General features: G+C 34.1%; 1 long non-coding RNA gene across 1 annotated transcript; it reads right to left on the bottom strand.

Annotated features, from left to right (window-relative positions):
- Nucleotides 1-246: 246 nt before the first annotated feature.
- LOC126884273 (uncharacterized) lies at nt 247-13,220 on the bottom strand. The gene is made up of 3 exons (XR_007697920.1): nt 12,735-13,220; nt 12,035-12,188; nt 247-1,080 (listed from the first exon to the last, which is right to left on the bottom strand). It is a non-coding gene; the product is annotated as an uncharacterized LOC126884273 (long non-coding RNA).
- Between the last annotated feature and the right edge of the window lie 5,022 nt (nt 13,221-18,242).

Genomic DNA, 18,242 nt, shown 5'->3' with positions numbered 1-18,242 from the left:
GTCTAGGACTATGTCGTACGCCTTCTCAAGATTTATGAATATTCAATTGTAAATTAATGATTCAAGACAAACTGGATCAAGCCTTCGCCTCTTGCATTACGTTCGCCCAGTCCATATTTGCCCCTAGTTTCTTGCCGACCTTTGCATTCCAGTCCCCCATAAGCATGACATGTTTCTTTGGAATATTCGAGCCGTAATAACACAAAACATTCCATGAATGTTCCTAGAATGTACTCACAGGACATTCCAAACATTCCTGGAATGTCCCCAAATGCACACGAATGTCCCTGGAATGTGCTGTGTCAGCATTTTAAATATTCTTAGAATGTTCTGTTGGAACATTCCATGAATGTCTACGAATGTTCTTTGGACATTCACAGTATATGTTTTAGACTGAATGTCTTGTTGGAACATTCCATGAATGTTCTTTGGACATTCACAGTATATTTTTTAGACTGAATGTCTTGTTGGGACATTCCATGAATGTTGGAACATTCCATGAATGTTCTTTGGACATTCACAGTATATTTTTTAGACTAAATGTCTTGTTGGAACATTCCATGAATGTCTACGAACGTTCTTTGAACATTCACAGTATATTTTTTAGACATTCTCTGAAATATATCGTCAGTGCTGTGACAATACCTCCTATATCTTTTTTCATGAGGTTTGCAGGAGACGAAAAACATTTTTTAAGGTCACCTCCTGTTTGCATACGTAAGTTCTGGCTTGTTTTGTAGTAAATAGATAGTTAAATTTACTGCAAAACAAGTCAAAAAATATATGAAAACAGGAGGTGGCCCAAACAAGTTTTTAGTCTATCTTACAAATCTCATGAAAAAACAGATAGGAGGTATTGTCACATCACTGACGATATGTGGCCATACCAAATAATGCATCCTTGATAAATATAAACATTTTTATTGCAAAAAATCTTTTCATACATTTTTTTAATGTAATTTACTGATATTCCTATAAAAAAATGTGTCACATTTGCTTTGTAAACCTTTCTTTTGCCTTTCATAGCCACATATTCCATTTCCTTCCTGGTTTTTTGTAGACCACTTCTCTCAGCTGATTCTAAAAGAAAATAAAATAAATGGTAATTTTTCTATCCTTTACAATTAACAATCAGAAGAAATATTTACAGGTAATAATATGCATATAATAATAATAATAAAATAAATAATAAATTAAATAATATTTAAATAAATAATAAATAATATTTAATAAAGAAAATAATAAAACATTTTGTATTTTGACAACGACGTCCGATGTGGAAGTAGAAACCATAATAAAGTTATTTTTTCAAGTAAATTCTGGCTTATTTCCCCATTAAAATAGTTACAATAATTACAAAAATGCCACAAAGAAATAGCTTTTTCACAAACTAATAAGTATTTTGTTTTATTATATTTATTGTTTTTATTATTTACTTTAACTTAAGATTATAACTTAATTGTTGTTTTCTATTTCTGATGTTTTTATTTATTTGCATCAGGGCCGGCCCGTCCATATAGGCGAACTAGGCGGCCGCCTAGGGCGCAAAATCCGCCTAGGGCGCAAAATTAGGGACGTAGTACTTTCTCATGTAGTAGTTGTGTAACTCGCAGAGACAGAAAAATCACTGGGTAATGAAAGGTGAAGGATATTTTATTTTAGTTGTCTTATAAAATAAGAAAACGCAAAACTATAACTTAACGTTAACATTAATTACTCGTTTTGGCAACCTCGCTGAGCGTAAGCCTACTTAGTGGCGCAGTGGTCGCGGCAACCCCACACTCTTCACTTCAGTCAAGCCAGCAGTCATAGCGTGAACAGAATAAGAGTACTAGTCTGTCATTAGGGCGCTGCGTGTTATGCATTTTCACTTTTCAGTTTAGTGTAGTAGTGCAGTGTTGTTGACTTTGTTTGTGCATTGATTGACAGTAGTAGTAGTTGTTAATTTACGATAACAAAACTGCAAAAGGAAGTTTGAATTAACAAGTAAGTAGCTTATACTCTTCATATTTATAATTTTTTTCAGTCATCATATCATATAGGCCATTGTCATATTGTTGTTGTATATAGGCCTAAATCAAATCAAAATTGAGATTGTTTAATTATCATAACTTAAAGAAAACCCCTTGTGAACACTTGCCTCTGTTTCGCCTACGATGCCGATGTGATTGATTAGGAACTGGCTGCTGAGTGCTGGTCATGCTGGCTGCTGTTCTGGGATTTGGGCGAACTGAGTGGTTGTTTAATTTATTTAATATTACACAATATGAATGTTGAATGAATTATTAGTTTTGAAATCCACCTGGACATTTCTAATTTTGCTTCCAAATATTTATCAAAACAAATTATTTTTTGTTGAAAACAGTATAACTTGACTTTTTAAGCAAGAATGACCATTGGATTTTTTTGTAAAATTTTTTAACTTCTAATTTCTATCAAATTGATTTCAAAATTAGGCCTACTTTAAATGTATTTATAAATAATATTAAAATAATAGGCTATTAATGTAATTTTATTTAAGAGAAGTCCTTGCTTCTTGGGGGTGTAATCCTAATTTCATATCTTGAGTAAAGACATTCAAAATTTTTTCATTTTTTCAAAATGAAGTTAGCTTAATCCAATCATTGTTTTCTTTCCAGATATGATGTCAGGAAAACACTCAGGCTCTTGGTTTAAGAAAAGAAGACAGGAAAGAGAGGAGTCAGCAAAAAAAGCTAAAGGGTCTTTTGAAAAATATTTAATTAAACCAAATGACACAACTCTTAGGGAGGAAAGTTATAATGAATCACCTTCCACCTCTGGAAAAACCAACCAGCTCCTACCTCAAGAATATGCTACAGAGAAAACAGATACTGAATCACCTTCTACTTCTGGGGGAATCATCCAGATCCAACCTCAAGAATGTCCTAGGAGGATAACAGCTATTGAACCGCCATCTACTTCTGCAGAAAACAACGAACGTCAACTGCAAGAATTTCAAAATAATTTCGTTGAAATGGACGTTGACGTTACAGATAATGCAGTGGAATTACTGCCGGAAAATTCAATCTCACCCAAAGTTACGCTTGATTATGCTGATCCAGCGTCTTGGGACACTCTAAATATTAATCGCCAAACTTTACGAACCATTTTTGATAAGTTGGGATGTTTTAAGTGTAAACACAGCTTAAAGTGAGTTGGTAGCTTTGAGAGAGATGGCCATCTGGCACTTACTGTTCTGCGGTGATGTTCCATGCGGACTGACAGGTAGAGGGGAGAACAACGGGGCAAGAAAAGTAGTTATAGAAAAACTGGATGTAAAATGTATTGAATAACATATTAGTAATAAATATGAATTATTCCATCGACAGTGGTCTTATTAATTAAACAATGGTTAAGGTACTTAAGGACATATCAATGGCGACGAGGATAAAAGTGGTAACGAAGTAAATACTAATTGTTTTATGTAAACCGATGTCCGGTACCTTTGTTAGTGAATCAAGATGGCGAACAAAAAGTTCGAAGAATTTATTCCAGATTTACAACCGTGGAATATTTACGAAGAAAGATTGGAACAACATTTTGTGGCAAATGGGGTTGAAGAGGAAGCTATTAAAGTGGCGATCCTAATCAGTTCGGTAAGTGCACCCACATACACCTTGTTGAGAGATCTATGTTTTCCAGAAGCTCCCAAAACCAAAACATTTGCAGAATTATCACAGTTATTAGCTACCCATTACGGAGGTCAAGTGAGTACATGGAGAGAGAGATGTACATTTTTTGACCTGCGGCAAGAAACTGAGGAAAAAATAGCGGACTGGTATGCTAGGATAAGAAGTGCTGCAGTTACGTGCAAGTTTGGGGCAGATCTAACCAAAGTGCTGCTAAATAAGTTCGTGAGTGGGATGTGTCCTAGTAAAATTCTCGACAGATTATGCGAAGAGGATGAAAAGGCGACAATGGAGCAGATGGTGAGTTTGGCAATGAAGACAGAAAATGCTATTATGGCTTCAAAAACAAGCTCGAGGTCAACTGTAAATGTTCATGTGATAGATCATCAGCAAGCTTCGTCATCGTCGAGTTCTCGAGTTCGTCGGCAGGGACAGGATGGAGGTTGGCAACATGGGACAAGGCGGACAATGCATGGCAGCTCAAACGTCAATGTAAATTCAAGTGTCAATCAGATGTCAAAATGTAAGATATGTGGAAATAAACACAAAAATAGTTGTAAATATAAAGATTACATTTGTAATATATGTAAAAAAATTGGGCACTTGGCTAGGGTCTGTTTGGCACATAAAGATAGTGTTAATTTTATAGATAGTGAGGCGGAAGAGGACATTTATACATTAGACAGCATAGAATCAAGAATTGTTGATCTGTGCCATGTACAAGTCAAGGTAGACAATCCCTTTAAAATCCAGGTAAAGATTGAAGGCAAAATATATGAGATGATCATTGATAGTGGCGCTGGTATAAGTGCAATCACAAAAGAAACATATATAAATAATTTTTCTCATTTTAGGCTAACCAGTGATGATCTGTTGCTAAAAAGTTATGAAGGTAGTGTCTTTTCACCAGAGGGATATTTTATAATAGATATGGGCTATAAAAGCAAGAAAATACCAGTAAAGCTATACGTTGTTCAAAAAGGTTCTGCAAATATTCTAGGGAGAGACTGGATAAAGGCCTTCAATATTAGGCTTGAAATGATGAATCAAATTGTAAGTAATAGTAAAATTCTAGATCTAATAAACAGTTTTTCAAACGTATTTACTAGTAAGTTAGGAAACTTTAATCATAAGGAAATTTCAATTAAAGTTGTGGAAAATGCTAAACCAGTTTTTTGCAAGCACAGAGCTGTTCCTTTAGCCTATGCGAAAGAGGTAGAGTTAGAGTTAGATAGGTTAGAGAAAGAGGGAGTAATAGAATTAATAGACAATTCAGATTGGGGAACACCTTTAGTCTTTGTTCAAAAATCAAATGGGAAAATACGAATATGTGGGGATTACAAAACAACAATAAATAAACATTTAGAAGATGTGAAATATCCACTTCCAAAAATTGATGAATTATGGAATAAACTAAAAAAAGGTCAACGTTTTTCAAAAATTGATTTACAACTAGCTTATATGCAGTTCTCCTTAAATATTGAATCAAGTAAGTTGTTAGCGTGGAACACTCACAGGGGTTTGTACGCAGTTAAAAGATTACCATTCGGAATAAAATCAGCAAGTAGTATATTTCAACGAGAAATTGAAAATCTCTTTAAGGGCATGAAAAATGTAACAAACTTTTTAGATGATATAATAGTAACGGGGGAAACAGCAGAAGAACATATGACTAACTTGAGGGAAGTTCTTAGCAAACTTGAAAAGGCTGGGCTGACAGTTTGTAAAGAAAAATGTGTATTTTTTAAAGAGGAAGTTGAATACTTGGGGTACAAAATATCAAAAGAAGGCCTTAAGAAAACAGATAGTAAAATTGCTGCAATAATAAATGCACCTAAACCAGAAAATATAACAGAAGTTAGAGCTTTTACAGGGCTAGTAAATTATTACCATAAATTTATACCTCGGGCTGCCCAGATCTTAGAACCAATATACAAGCTTTTAAAAGGTAATGTAAAGTTTTTCTGGTCAAAAGAATGTGAAAGGGCATTCAATATTATAAAAGATATAATAGCATCAGATAGTTGTTTAGTTTATTTTGACCCTGACCTTCCAATAATAGTAACAACAGATGCAAGTGACAAGGGTATTTCAGGCATGTTAAGCCAAGTTAAAGAGGGAGAGGAGAGAACAGTAGCATGTGTGTCAAGAACTCTCATGCCAGCAGAAAAAAAATATTCTACAGTTGAAAAAGAGGCTTTAGCAGTTCATTTTACCATAAATAAATTTTACCAGTACCTCTGCTGTAATAAGTTTAAATTAAGGACAGATCAAAAAGCGCTAGTTGCATTATTTGGAGAACACAGGAGCATCCCTAAAATGTCCGCAAACAGGATACAAAGGTGGGCTTTATTTTTGTCATCGTTTGATTACAGTATTGAACATATCAAGGGAATAAACAATCCTGTAGCTGATTATTTATCAAGGTCACCAGTGCAGGTTACGGGAACAGTAGAGGAACCAGCGGAAGGAATGACATATATTCATTTCACGGAGTCTATAGAATACTGGCCAATTAACAACAAAGTACTTAGAGAAGAAACAGACAAAGATGGCATTTTAAGGGCAATAAAGATGTATATTAAAACGGAAAGATGGCCCAAACATTTAAGTGATGAAATAATGCCATTTTACCATAAACGACAAGAGTTGTATTTAGATGAGCACATAATAATGTGGGGACATCGTATTGTGGTACCATCAAGTCTAAGACCACAAATCCTCGATGAGCTCCATGCAGGACATTTTGGAATAGTCAGGTGCAAGTCATTAGCGAGATCATATGTTTACTGGCCTAAAATAGATTCCGACATAGAGCATAGGGTAAAAAGTTGTGGTCCATGTTTAAAGAATAGAGACAACCCTCCATCAGAGTTTTCACCGTGGCCTGAAGTGGACAAGGTATTTGACAGAGTGCATATAGATTTTTTGCAATTAAAAAGCAAGTTGTGCTTAATATTGGTGGATGCTTACAGCAAATGGGTAGAGGTATTTCCTATGAGTAGGGCGACAGCAGCAGAAACGCAAGAAAAACTAAGGGAAGTTTTTGCCAGAATGGGACTACCAAGGTTATGTGTGAGTGACAATGGACCTCAACTAGTTGACAAAACCATGGAAATATTCTTTAAGAAAAATGGGATTAAGCATTTAACAGGGGCACCTTACCATCCATCCAGCAACGGAGCTGCAGAACGGTATGTCAGGACATTTAAAATGAAGCTGAAAACAGCCCTAGATGATCCAAGAAACTCTGGTATTCCACTGTCTACATTAATATCAAGATATTTACTAACATATCGCAACACAAAACACCCAGTAACAGAAAAGTCACCAGCTGAACTTGTATATAATAGATCATTGCGAACAAGAATATCAATGATGGCCGAAAAGCCCAGTAAAGAACAGCAAAATATTTCTATAAAGGAGAAAAGATGTTTTGAAATAGGAGAAAGGGTTATGGTAAGAGACTATAGGGAAACAAACCGAAAGTTGTGGGTGGCAGCTAAAATAATAAATAAAGTAGGTAAGAAAACTTATTATTGCAGATTAGATAGTGGTCAGGTATGGAAGCGTCATACGAATCAGGTAGGCAGGTGTAGCACTGAGTTTGCAAACAACAGGGAAAATGAACTTGACAGTAACAATGACTTTCAATATATAAAACTACCAAACGTAGTACATCCGGTAGGTGAGAGTATAACACAATCTGAATCAAATTTGGAGAAGTTAACGATGGAAACCCAAGGTGAGCCAGTTTTGCTGGACATGGCTACTTCTTCAGACACTGGCAACAGATCATCAACTGATACAGTTTACAGGTCAGATAATGAACAAAACATTATTGTTAATTATCCATCTGATAATATGTCTCAAACAGGTAGAAGCAGACGCGTTACAAATATGCCAAAGAAATACAATGATTTCATTCTAGAGTAAGTAAAAAAAAAAAAAAAAAAAAATTGTTCAGTTAGGTTTTACATAATCATATTAATCATATTTGGGTAGATATAAATTAAGGGTGAGGGTGATAAGTTGGGATGTTTTAAGTGTAAACACAGCTTAAAGTGAGTTGGTAGCTTTGAGAGAGATGGCCATCTGGCACTTACTGTTCTGCGGTGATGTTCCATGCGGACTGACAGGTAGAGGGGAGAACAACGGGGCAAGAAAAGTAGTTATAGAAAAACTGGATGTAAAATGTATTGAATAACATATTAGTAATAAATATGAATTATTCCATCGACAGTGGTCTTATTAATTAAACAATGGTTAAGGTACTTAAGGACATATCAATTTTAGTAGAGCATGGACCTGACCAAGTAAAAGGAAAATTTCCGAAGGGTGTGAATAACAGAAAATTTTCTGACTTTCATTATAGAAGGAGGCTTCCAAATGGTGAATATGTGTACCGAGACTATCTTCAATACTCAAAATCTACGGACAAAGTTTTCTGTTTTTGTTGTAAGGTGTTTGGCGGCATAAATGTCTCTTCTTCATTAGGCAAAAGTGGTTGTAATGACTGGCACAATATGTCGGCCCTCCTTGAAACGCACGAAACATCAAATGATCACCTTCAAAACTTTGAAAAATGGAAAACACTGAAAAAAGCACTTAAAAAAAATTTAACTGTTGACAATGTTTATGAACAAAAAATAAAACAAGAGGAAATTTACTGGCAGAAAATTCTAGAACGGCTGTTTGCTCTCGTCAAAACTCTTGGGTCCCAAAACTTGTCATTTCGCGGCACGACAGAAAAATTAGATGTTAATGACAACGGAAATTTTTTAAAATTTATTGAATATTTGGCCATGTTTGACCCAATAATGAATGAGCATCTAAGAAAAATCAAAAGTGATGTCAACAGGCACACTCATTACTTAGGGAAAAATATACAAAATGAGATGATTCAAACTTTAGCTAATGCAATAAATGCAGATATATTGTCCTCAGTACATACGGCTAAATATTTTTCTATTATTTTAGACTGCACACCAGATGTTAGTCACGTAGAGCAAATGACAATTATTATTCGATTTGTTGAACTACCAAAGTCATCTCTGGCATCCTCAACAGAAGTATCTAGTTATCATCAAGTACTTGTAAAAGAACACTTTTTGGGATTTGTGCCTCTCACTGAAAGTACCAGTGGTGAGTATATGACGGAAGTAGTTTTAGAAAAGTTAAAAGAGATTTCTTTGCCTGTAGAGAATATTCGTGGGCAAGGTTATGACAACGGAAGCAACATGAGAGGAAAAGAAAGTGGAGTTCAAAAGAGAATTTTAGATGTCAACCCACGTGCATTTTATGTTCCATGCTGCTCACACACTTTGAACCTTGTTGTGAACGATGCAGCTTCGTGCTGTGTAGAGGTTACTACTTTTTTCGATGTGGTTCAACGAACATATGTGTTTTTTTCGGCATCAACTCGACGATGGGATGTTTTGCGCCGTCATGTTCCAGCTTTGACATTAAAACCCTTAAGTGATACAAGATGGTCCAGTCGAATTGATGCACTAACGCCTCTGCGGTACCACTTGTCTCATGTGTGTGATGCTTTGGAGGAGATTTCTGAGGACACTTCTCTAAAAGGATCAAGTGGCAGTATTGCGAAGGTAGAAGCACTTGGATTACTTAAACACCTCTCAGACTTCAAGTTTATTGTTGCCCTTGTTACATGGCACAATATTTTATTTCAGGTAAACCTAACCAGTAAGATACTACAAGAAAAGGATTTGAGTCTCCAGAAAGCAGTTAGTCACCTGAAAAAAACCGAAGAGTTTTTGGTTACAGCCAGAAGTGATGTACAGTTTCAGAGAGTTCTGGTTGATGCTAAGGAAGTAGCAGAAGAAGTTGGAATAGAACCAATTTTTGAGAGGGAGAAGGTCCGAATAAGAAAAAAGAAGAAAATGTTTGATTATGAATCAACAGATGAATCAGCAAATGTTGCCAGTGACCCGTCAGAAAGTTTCAAGATTCAATTTTATTTTGCTCTTTTAGACACGGCTGCTAATGCGGTAAAAGAAAGATTTTCCCAGTTAAATACAGTATCTGGTGTCTTTGGATTTTTATACAACATTACTGATCTTAAAAACAAGACTACATCTGAGGTTAAGTCGATGTGCAACAACTTAGAAAAATCATTAGGAATTCAAAAAGATGGACGTTTAATTGAATCTGATATTGATGCTGTAGGACTGTGTTCTGAATTGAAAGCAATTTCTCATCATCTCATCGACTCTATATCAAGCCCTGAAGAAGTCCTAAACTACATTTACCAACACAACCTTGAGAATGGATTTCCTAACATATGTGTAGCACTTCGTATTTTGCTTACGATGCCACTTTCTGTAGCTAGTGCAGAACGGAGTTTTTCCAAACTTAAATTAATTAAAACCTATCTCCGCAGTACAATGTGCCAGGAGAGACTTGTAGGTCTGGCGACAATATCTATTGAAAGTGAGAGAGCAAGACAAGTAGACTTAAAAGTTCTCATTCAAGAATTTGCTAAGCAGAAAGCAAGAAAAGTGCCCTTAGGACTTTAGTTTTTAGCCAAGAAATACTGTTAATTTCTAATCTGTATTTAAAAGTGACTTTCAGTCCGAAGTTAATAGAACAGTAATCCAATAGCAAACAATATTGCAATATGTTAGTCAGTGTATTGTTTAAGACAGTGTTATAAAAGATTTGTAGACTAACTTTGAGTCTCCGTTTTTTATGATGAAAATTATATGTACAGAATTCAACTTTGACCCATTAAACCCATATGCCTTTGGTTAAAGTACGTCTTATGTAATTACATTTGCTTTTTATGAAATTAAAGTTTGTGTTATGTAAAATAGCAGTTATTTTATTTATATATCCCAGTCATTAATCAAAGGTTTATTAAATTAAATTAAATTATTAACATAACACAGAGTTGAAATACCGTGTCCCGGTAAAGTGCTAGTTGAACTTTTTCAACTGTAATGAGGGCGCAAAATTTGTTTTCGCCTAGGGCGCCGCAAACCCTAGGGCCGGCCCTGATTTGCATTCAATATTAATCTGTTTTCTTGTATAATCTACTTCGCAATAATTATGTGATATATTGGACTTAAAATGAATTCAAAAATTTTTTGTAATTGGGCAACAATGTCAACTTAGATCTCTGATGTAGATAATGAAGAACAACGGTATCTACAGTTGGAAAAATGAAAGAATAGGGCTTTTCATCAATTGTCATTTGTTTCGAGCTTCTGTCATGTGTCACATAATATTAATATATCTACGTCATATGTCTTTGGTTTGTATCTATTATTGTATATACCAATAACGTATGTAGTAGATATATTAATATTATATGACACATGACAAAAGCTCGAAACAAATGACTGTGAATGAAAAGCCCTATAGGGCTTTTCATTCACAGTCATTTGTTTCGAGCTTCTGTCATGTGTCACATAATATTAATATATCTACGTCATATGTTATTGGCATATACCCATGATACACACCAAAGACGTATGACGTAGATATATTAATATTATGTGACACATGACAGAAGCTCGAAACAAATGACAATCGATGAAAAGCCCTATACCCATGAACGATCACATCAATCACTTATTTTGTATTTGCTATCTTTTTCTATTTTAGAACAAATAGAAAATGATATAAAAACATTAAAAATAAAAAACTGGAGAAAAAAAGCACGAAACAGATCAGAGTGGAGAAGAATCCTGGAACAGGCCAAGACCCAGAAAGGGCTGTCGAGCCAATGATGATGATGATCTTTTTCTATAGGTAACAAACGTTTGTGATTTATAGAAAAAGACAGCAAATAGGGCTTTTCATCAACTGTCATTTGTTTCGAGCTTCTGTCATGTGTCACATAATATTAATATATCTACGTCATACGTCTTTGGTTTGTATCATTGGTATATGCCAATAACTTATGACATAGATATAGTAATATTGTGTGACACATGACAGAAGCTCGAAACAAATGACTGTGAATGAAAAGCCCTATACAAAATAAGTGATTGATGTGATCGTTCATCGTTATAGGGTTTTTCATTCAGTCATTTGTTTCGAGCTTCTGTCATGTGTCACATAATATTAATATATCTACGTCATACGTTATTTATATAATCAATGATACAAACCAAAGACGTATGACGTAGATATATTAATATATGTGACACATGACAGAAGCTCGAAACAAATGACAATGAACAAAGCCCTATATTGCTTTTCATCGATTGTCATTTGTTTCGAGCTTCTGTCATATGTTATATAATCACGACATATGACAGTAGCTCGAAACAAATGACTGTAAATGAAAAGCCCTATTCTTTAATTTTTCCAACTGTATATTGTAATTGTATTCGTAATTGGGTTAAGTATATTACCTGTGTGATATAAGCTATTGGAACAGCACAGTCTCTCAAACGGTTGAAAGTGAAGTTCTGTCAATATCTTTTTCTAAAAAATGTTTTGAACATACTGCTCTATTAACAAATCTGATCAATACTTCATGCCTTCTTTGCAGGATCTTCTGGAAAGCTAAAAATACAAAATATATGCATTACTGAGCATTATTAACAAATTTTAGTTTTAAATAAAAAATATGATTAATGAACTCACAAAATATTATAAAAAGCAGCTTAGAAATTGTTTATTAGTATAGTCGTTTCCCTAGCCACAACTGGCTAGTGATTTTAGTAGGTAATTTTTTTGTTTTTGGCCATTTTTGCCAAAATTACTAACTATTTAGTTATTTTTTTGCCAATTCTACCAAATTGTCAAAATTATTTACTAAAATCACTAGCCAGTTGTGTCTGAGACTAAGTTTAGCGAACCGACTGTACTATTCATACTGTGTATTCATTAGTTGGTACTATTATAGTGTGTGGTCTACCATCCTGTTTATAAACGCATACATTAGCAAAAACGCAAAAAAAAATTTAATTTTACAAATAATCCGTTTGTTATTAACTCTATTTACTATTTTAGTTAGGAATAAGCAAGTTTGTGGCTTATTCGCAATTATTAAAATAATAAATGGATATTTTCTGAAATAGGGGCATGCCTTTGTTTACATATACTAACCTTTGAAACATTATTCCTGCAGATTTTTTATCTACATTGCTTCTGCTACTCCAACTGATTTTATGCACTATATTAATAATACTATTAAAGTTATTATAAAAGTATCCGAATTAAAAAATATTCTTAAAAAGCACAAATAAAAACAAACAACGATCACGCACGGCAAGGTGGCCAAGGCCAAGATGCATGTCAAGATGGCCGAAGCACCGAAGTCTGAAGTGAGGTCATTGGTCGTTTTTAGTCACGTGATGCCCTCTCTAAGCACCATGCACAAATACATGCGCCGTGAATTTGAAAATGAACATATAGGAACATTGGTAGTATGTTCACAGAATGTCTTATGGTAACATTCCACGAATAATTTAATCAGATGTTCACCGAATGTTCCCTAAATGTCCAGGACATTCAAATATTGATAGAACTTTGGTAGTCCATTCCTGGAATGTTGTGTGTTGTTAGGGAGATAGTCTCTTATTCTCTGAGATAGCCTCTATTTAATATATTTCCTCTACTTCTTCATCTTTAGATTAGATTAAAATATATAGACTTTAATTTGGTAATTTGGTAGGCTTTGTGTTAAAAATTATCATGATTAGTCGTTCATTGATAAAGTTACCAATACAGATAAAATTCCATGAGATAAAATAAAATAAAATTCAGATAAAAATAAATTCTCTGCATCCCAAAAACGTCACTGTTGATGTGGATTTTGGTCTGACGGACGGCATCATCCTTTCTTTGAGAACGACGCACGTTGGCCAAACCACAGTATACATACAGGGACAGTAAAATTTCTTCTATGTCGGCATTTTGATCTCAAGAAGTACTACCGGCAGAGTACGCAATTGGTAATGCACCAGTGGTGGATGCGGGTTTTCCCTGTTAACCCGTACGTTTCTACGCGACCAGCAATGCGAGAGTGGTGCTCTAGCGACTGGGAACCTTGCGCGGTCGCCATGCGCCTTAACGATTTTACTTCCAATTTTTCGGAAAAAAGTTCTACTGCCCCTCTTTATACTGTGGCCAAACCATCACCGTCGCTAGGCGCAAAAACAGACGAATCACTTTGCATCGCTACTCTGTTTATCCATAAAATGGGTTAAACAGGCGATTTTGTAGCGCCAATGATTTTGCAATGGACGCCACAGTGGCGAGGATCGGCGACAGTGGCTGGCCACAATCATTGGGGCTACAAAATCGCCTGTTTAGGCCACTTTGTGAATCCACTCAGTAGCGCTGCAGAGTGGCTCGTCTGTTTCGGTTTTATAGGTCAATGATTACCAACTTCTTTGGCCTGAATTTTAAGTGCTTAATAAAAGACTCTATATATTTAATAAGAATTTAATTAAGATCATAAATGATATTAAAATGCCACAAAAATAGCTTTAGAACAACATTTTTAAAATTCTGTTTTATGAAATCAAGTCAACATTCCAAACCAAAAACATGTAAATACAATCATTTATTTGTTTAATTTTTGATCCACGAGCATGCAAAGCTTAATTACAGTGGATATACATTACTTAAAATTACAAGTATGTATGCGAGTATAAATAATTATTAGACAAAACAAATCAAATGTCAAAGCTTAAGCACAGTATACAGTTATGTTAAAGAATGGACGGCCGGAGTAATGACGTAGAAGTGTCAATTTTTATTGACATATGTCATGTCAGATTTTTCCAAACCTTTCCAAACAAACTTTGTTTAGTGTGGCAAATTTGTATTTTTATTATTTTTTCAGTTTTTACAGAGAATATTTCGGTTTTCTGCAATATGTTTTTTCATTGTTATAGTTACTACAACAATTTTACAAGGTTGTGTAAATAATAAAGCATGATGTTTTATGTAAATATCAATAAAATGTATGTATGGCTGAAGTAAGGTTAGAATTTATTTGATTTTTAGAAATTTTAGATTTTATATTTTATTTTATTTTTTTTTTTTTAGATTTTATACTAATTAAAAAGTCTTGAGATTCGCTAAAACCTTACTTTTCAACGTGTTTACAATCTTTGTTTGGAAAGTGATCATAACACTGAATATAGCCGCAGTTGGCCGTGACGTCACACTCCGGCCGTCTATTAGTAGGGTCACTCCGCGAAAAATCCTTTGTTCTCTATGATCTATTTTGGTGACAATAGGGCTTTTCATCGATTGTCATTTGTTTCGAGCTTCTGTCATATGTTGTATAGTTTGTGTGTAATATTAGGGAGTTTTTGTGCACACAAATACGTAAACGTAACGCATCTTTTTGACATATACGCTTGCGCATTAATGGTTGAACTCCCGTATCGCGATACGTATTACCTAAGGCAAAGAATACTCCATCCAACAAGAAGCGAAAGCACCTGTCGGCTCCTTTGATATTCAGGGGACAGAAATATCGGTCGGAGAATGGTAGAGGTAATACTTCACACTACACTAAGAAAAGTCATGAGGAATTCATTCAAAACAGTAGGAAATTTGAGTTGCACTGAGAAACAAAGTAATAATTAAAACTATATTGTTTTTATGTTGATCTATTTAATATGAATTGTATTTTTTTTGTAAAATTTAATATAACCCATATATCAATTTTGTACTGATAAGTAAAAAGGTTTTAAGTTAAAAATATCGATTTTGACTAAGTTTTGTAAACTTATGTAAACGTGATGGATTTTTAATGCTTAGTTGAATTTAATAGTTAATTTCAAAATAGATATTAAAATTTCTCGATTAAATAAAATAAAATATGAAAACGAACTAAAAATCGATTTCTATTACTTTTTTTCGTACTAAAAAACTTGTCAAAATAGATATTTTTCACCCAAGACCTTTTTACTTAGTACATAATTATACTTTCAAATTTTCTATTAACTTTGTCTTAGGTTGATAACTTTTTTTGTTTTCTGTTGAGAAATTTCTTTGAATGTCTATTGACCTCCAACACCACTATATTCTCGCTGCACGAAGAAACTATGCGGCTGAGGCTAGAATGAATTTATTCACCTTCGATTTCTTTCTGTGCATCGAGGTTTCTGGAAACTCTGGTTGTACTGTACCAAATTCAACTCGCCTGGATATATAACAATAATTATCCCATCGCATTCTGGCATCTAATACCTGGGAATTAATTAATCTATCAGCTGACAACAATATCAAAGAAGAGATAAAAGAACAAATAATTAAAGCCAGTAGAACGGCCCGATGCCTAAACGACACAATTTGGAAAAACAAACAAGTAAGAGTGCAAACAAAGGCCCGAATATATGTCAGTTATTAGGCCAGTTATGACATACGGCCGAAGCAAGATCAGATACATGCAAAACACAAAAACATCTGGAGACCAACGAAATAAAGATCTTAAGAAGGATTGCTGGAAAAGGACTACAGGACAGGGTAAGAAGTGAGGAAATCAGACGCATGTGTGGGGTAGACAATATAAATACCTGGGTAAAGAACAGAAAAGAATAGTGGACTCAACATATAGGCAGGATGTTTGAATCAAGGATAGTACGAATAGCTAGGGACAAGTCACCGTTAGGCAGAAGAAGTATAGGACGCCCAAGGAAAATCTTTAATGACAATTTAGGGACAGAATTAAATGCACCGTTGAAGAAAAACAGGCAATACTGCCTATATAAAAGAAAGAAGACATCAGATCTAGCATCTAGCCACCTTAACCTGTTTCTTATTTTGTTTCCAATAGGATCCACACCCAATTTTTTCGTATATACTCATTCCTAACATTATCTTTTCTAGTTGTTCGCTAGTTCTAGTTATTAATAACTACGGGTTTAATACGAAACTTAACCTAACCCTAATGAAGCTCTGCTTTCACACAAAATTTTCCAGTTCAGCTGCATTCGCTCTCTCTAATTGTTACCGTCTGATACATCTCTTATACCACTCTCACATATTCAGCCGGCACTCCTTTCCTACTTAGTACCAATAGGTTTCTGGTAACTTTGCTATATGCCTTCTCAAGATTATTAAACACTATGTGCAAGCATGTGCAAGTCTTTCTCTTCCACTCATAAGTTTTTCCCTCAGCTGTTATAAAATAAAAATTGATGTTGTGGACCTGCCTTGCATTAATTCAAAATGACTTTTATTTCTAGAACCGTACACTAAATTTTGTTAGATTTCAAATGTATTACGATAACGAAAACTTATTTTGAATAGGATACTAAGACAAATACTTAATGATCTGAACAAAATTAAGCAAATGTTTGTTTACTGGAAATAAAATAATGCTAATTCAAATTAAATAAAAGACTAAATAGCTATGTTTAAATTGTTTTTATTCTTTATTAAAAATCTGGGAATAAATAATTTTAATAGATAGGTAGGTACGTATATGGAATCACATAAATGTTTGAAAATGAATGAAAATGAATCACATAAATGTTTAAAAGGAACTTCTCTCACTCCCCTACGATCGTTTACCTGCTACGATTTCTCGGTACTGAAAAGAGAGTTATTTGTTCACGATCTAGTGGGGCATCCCAGTACGAACCACACAAGAAAATCCACCTTTGCGTGGAGCTATCACAATGAGAGTTTATTTTAACAATAGATATGTTTAATAGTATTATCCTTTTTTCTACAATTAGAAAACATTAAACAACACAATAATTTTACAAATACATTCTCATTATTTGTTAGATTCAACATACAGTTGTTATGGGTTAGGTTGAGAAATAAGAAATAATACATGAAACATGGCGGATCGTACATGCGCAAAGAAATTTGGATCGTGAAATAGTCGATGCTTTCGCTTCTTGTTGGATGGAGTATTCTTTGCCTAAGGTTACGGGCTGGTACGTTAGGTTCATACGCATCCCTATCGAGCCGAAAGTCACCGAATGCACACGAGGATCTTGCCCGATTACCTACCAAATGAACATTTCATCAGCGTACTATCCGTTTATAAACATTTTAAGGTTATATTGGTTATTGGTTTAGTCTATTTGAGTAAAATTATTCTGTTTGTAATTGGAAATTGGAACTTCATAATAGATTTAAAATTTTATTGTTTTTAAGTTGTCTATTAATAAAGCAAAACAAATCTTGTATTAATTTAAGAAATACAGTGATCACCACAATTAATAACTAGATAAACAAATGACCTAGTTTCAGTAACATTTTCAAATAAATATTACCACACTATTTACATTATACCTACTGGAATTCTGATGTAGGTATACAATAATTTACAACTAAAAAGTAGGTATAAACAAAAATAAAAAAATTTTAACCTAAGGAAAAATAATATTTTTATATTTAAATAGAAGCAATTAAAACCATACAATTTCATTATTCATTTATCTTTTTTTACATTTGTATATTAATTGTATATTGTGTGAACATTGTTTTATTTTTTTGAATGTCAACGGAATTTAAAAGTGACTTTACGATTTGCTTTACGTTACGTTAAGGCAGTTACAAAAACTACCTATTTTAACATTCATCCTCTACGACACGTTAGTTGCTTTACGTATACGGAGATGCGTACGTTACGTA

The sequence above is a fragment of the Diabrotica virgifera genome, chromosome 5, assembly GCF_917563875.1.
Source record: "Diabrotica virgifera virgifera chromosome 5, PGI_DIABVI_V3a".
Lineage (NCBI taxonomy): Eukaryota > Metazoa > Arthropoda > Insecta > Coleoptera > Chrysomelidae > Diabrotica > Diabrotica virgifera.
This window is presented reverse-complemented; position numbering and strand designations above follow the sequence as displayed.